We start from the raw sequence: 4,030 nt of genomic DNA, 5'->3' as shown, positions 1-4,030 counted from the left end.
GTACCTGAACTAGTCCACCAGGTACCTGAACGAGTCCACCAGGTACCTGAACTAGTCCACCAGGTACCAGGGCTAGTGTACTAGGTGCCATAACTAGTTCACATGGTACCAGAACTAGTTCAACATGTACCTGAACTAGTCCACCAGGTACCAGAACTAGTTCACATGGTACCAAAACTAGTCCACCAGGTACCTGGACTAGTACACATGGTACGTGAACTAGTTCACCAGGTACCTGAACTAGTCCACCAGGTACCAGAACTAGTTAACCAGGTACCTGAACTTGTCCAAAAGGTACCAGAACTAGTTCACATGGTACCAGAACTAGTCCACCAGGTACCTGAACTAGTTCACTTTTCCTGAACTGGTCCACCAGGTACCAGAACTAGTTCACATGGTACCAGAACTAGTCCACCAGGTACCAGAACTAGTTAACCAGGTACCTGAACTTGTCCAAAAGGTACCAGAACTAGTTCACATGGTACCAGAACTCGTCCACCAGGTACATGAACTAGTTCACATGGTACATGAACTAGTTCACCAGGTACCTGAACTAGTTCACATGTTACCTGAACTAGTTCACATGTTACCTGAACTAGTTCACCAGGTACCAGAACTAGTCCACCATGTACCTGAACTAGTCCACCAGGTACCCGAACTAGTTCACATGGTACCAGAACTAGTCCACCAGGTACCTGAACTAGTTAACATGTTACGTGAACTAGTCCACTAGCTTCCAGAACTAGTTCACATGGTACCAGAACTCATCGACCAGGTACAAGGACTAGTCCATCACGTACCAGAACTAGCTCACATGGTACCTGAACTAGTCCACCAGGTACCTGAACGATCCACCAGGTACCAGGGCTAGTCTACTAGGTGCCAGAACTAGTTCAACATGTACCTGAACTAGTCCACCAGATACCAGAACTAGTTCACATGGTACCAGAACTAGTTCAACATGTACCTGAACTAGTTCACCAGGTACCAGAACTAGTTCACATGGTACCAGAACTAGTCCACCAGGTACCTGGACTAGTACACATGGTACGTGACCTAGTTCACCAGGTACCTGAACTAGTCCACCAGGTACCAGAACTAGTTAACCAGGTACCTGAACTTGTCCAAAAGGTACCAGAACTAGTTCACATGGTACCAGAACTAGTCCACCAGGTACCTGAACTAGTTCACTTTTCCTGAACTAGTCCACCAGGTACCTAAACTAGTCCACCAGGTACCAGAACTAGTTCACCAGGTACCAGAACTAGTTCACCAGGTACCTGAACTTTTTCAAAAGGTACCAGAACTAGTTCACATGGTACCAGAACTAGTCCACCAGGTACCTGAACTAGTTCACATGTTACATGGACTAGTCCACCAGCTTCCAGAACTAGTTCACATGGTACCAGAACTTGTCCACCAGGCACCAGGACTAGTCCACAACGTACCAGAACTAGTTCACATGGTACCTGAACTTGTCCACCAGGTACAAGGACTTGTCCACCAGGTACCAGGAATAGTTGACATGGTACCAGGACTAGTCCACCAGGTACCAGAACTAGTTCACATGGTACCTGAACTAGTCCACCAAGGTACCTGAACTAGTCCACCAGGTACCAGGGCTAGTCTACCAGGTGCCAGAACTAGTTCACATAGTACCAGAACTGGTTCATCATGTACCTGAACTAGTCCACCAGGTACCAGAACTAGTTCACATGGTACCAGAACTAGTCCACCAGGTACCTGAACTAGTCCACCAGGTACCTGGACTAGTTCACATGGTACGTGAACTAGTTCACCAGGTACCTTAACTAGTTCACTATACCTGAACGAGTCCACCAGGTACCAGAACTAGTTCACCAGGTACCTGAACTTGTCGACCAGGTACCAGGACTAGTCCACCACGTACCAGAACTAGTTCACATGGTACCTGAACTCATCGACCAGGTACAAGGACTAGTCCATCACGTACCAGAACTAGCTCACATGGTACCTGAACGAGTCCACCAGGTACCAGGGCTAGTCTACTAGGTGCCAGAACTAGTTCAACATGTACCTGAACTAGTCCACCAGGTACCAGAACTAGTTCACATGGTACCAGAACTAGTCCACCAGGTACCTGGACTAGTACACATGGTACGTGACCTAGTTCACCAGGTACCTGAACTAGTCCACCAGGTACCAGAACTAGTTAACCAGGTACCTGAACTTGTCCAAAAGGTACCAGAACTAGTTCACATGGTACCAGAACTAGTCCACCAGGTACCTGAACTAGTTCACTTTTCCTGAACTAGTCCACCAGGTACCTAAACTAGTCCACCAGGTACCAGAACTAGTTCACCAGGTACCAGAACTAGTTCACCAGGTACCTGAACTTTTTCAAAAGGTACCAGAACTAGTTCACATGGTACCAGAACTAGTCCACCAGGTACCTGAACTAGTTCACATGTTACATGGACTAGTCCACCAGCTTCCAGAACTAGTTCACATGGTACCAGAACTTGTCGACCAGGCACCAGGACTAGTCCACAACGTACCAGAACTAGTTCACATGGTACCTGAACTTGTCCACCAGGTACAAGGACTTGTCCACCAGGTACCAGGAATAGTTGACATGGTACCAGGACTAGTCCACCAGGTACCAGAACTAGTTCACATGGTACCTGAACTAGTCCACCAAGGTACCTGAACTAGTCCACCAGGTACCAGGGCTAGTCTACCAGGTGCCAGAACTAGTTCACATAGTACCAGAACTGGTTCATCATGTACCTGAACTAGTCCACCAGGTACCAGAACTAGTTCACATGGTACCAGAACTAGTCCACCAGGTACCTGGACTAGTTCACATGGTACGTGAACTAGTTCACCAGGTACCTTAACTAGTTCACTATACCTGAACGAGTCCACCAGGTACCAGAACTAGTTCACAAGGTACCTGAACTTGTCGACCAGGTACCAGGACTAGTCCACCACGTACCAGAACTAGTTCACATGGTACCTGAACTTGTCCACCAGGTACAAGGACTAGTCTACCAGGTACCAGAACTAGTTCAAATGGTACCAGAACTAATCCACCAGGTACCTGAACGAGTCCAACAGGAACCAGGAATATTTGACATAGTACCAGGACTAGTCCACCAGGTACCACAACTAGTTCACATGGTACCTGATCTAGTCCACCAGGTACCTGAACTAGTCCACCAGGTACCAGGACTAGTCTACCAGGTGCCAGAACTAGTTTACAAGGTACCAGGACTAGTTCAACATGTACCAGAACTAGTCCACTAGGTACCAGAACTAGTTCACCAGGTACCTGAACTAGTTAACATGTTACGTGAACTAGTCCACCAGCTTCCAGAACTAGTTCACATGGTACCTGAACTAGTCCACCAGGAACCAGAACTAGTTCACATGGTACCAGAACTAGTCCACCAGGTACCAGGAATAGTTCACATGGTACCAGAATTAGTTCAACATGTACCTGAACTAGTCCACCAGGTACCAGAACTAGTTCACATGGTACCAGAACTCGTCCACCAGGTACATGAACTAGTTCACATGTTACCTGAACTAGTTCACCAGGTACCAGAACTAGTCCACCAGGTACCTGAACTAGTCCACCAGGTAACCGAACTAGTTCACATGGTACCAGAACTAGTCCACCAGGTACCTGAACTAGTTAACATGTTAAGTGAACTAGTCCACTAGCTTCCAGAACTAGCTCACATGATACCTGAACTAGTCCACCTGAACGAGTCCACCAGGTACCTGAACGAGTCCACCAGGTACCTGAACTAGTCCACCAGGTACCAGGGCTAGTGTACTAGGTGCCATAACTAGTTCACATGGTACCAGAACTAGTTCAACATGTACCTGAACTAGTACACATGGTACGTGAACTAGTTCACCAGGTACCTGAACTAGTCCACCAGGTACCTGAACTTGTCCAAAAGGTACCAGAACTAGTTCACATGGTACCAGAACTAGTCCACCAGGTACCTGAACTAGTTCACTTTTCCTGAACTAGTCC

At 47.3% G+C, this 4,030-nt stretch overlaps 1 long non-coding RNA gene across 1 annotated transcript; it reads right to left on the bottom strand.

Moving 5' to 3' along the window:
* Nucleotides 1–713: 713 nt before the first annotated feature.
* On the bottom strand, nt 714–3,465 carry LOC114459652 (uncharacterized). Its single transcript, XR_003673442.1, has 4 exons — nt 3,419–3,465; nt 2,957–2,998; nt 2,146–2,161; nt 714–763 (listed from the first exon to the last, which is right to left on the bottom strand). It is a non-coding gene; the product is annotated as an uncharacterized LOC114459652 (long non-coding RNA).
* Between the last annotated feature and the right edge of the window lie 565 nt (nt 3,466–4,030).

Source organism: Gouania willdenowi, unplaced genomic scaffold, assembly GCF_900634775.1.
Source record: "Gouania willdenowi unplaced genomic scaffold, fGouWil2.1 scaffold_332_arrow_ctg1, whole genome shotgun sequence".
Lineage (NCBI taxonomy): Eukaryota > Metazoa > Chordata > Actinopteri > Blenniiformes > Gobiesocidae > Gouania > Gouania willdenowi.
Note: the sequence above shows the minus strand (reverse complement) of the source record. Positions and strands in the feature narration are given on the sequence as shown.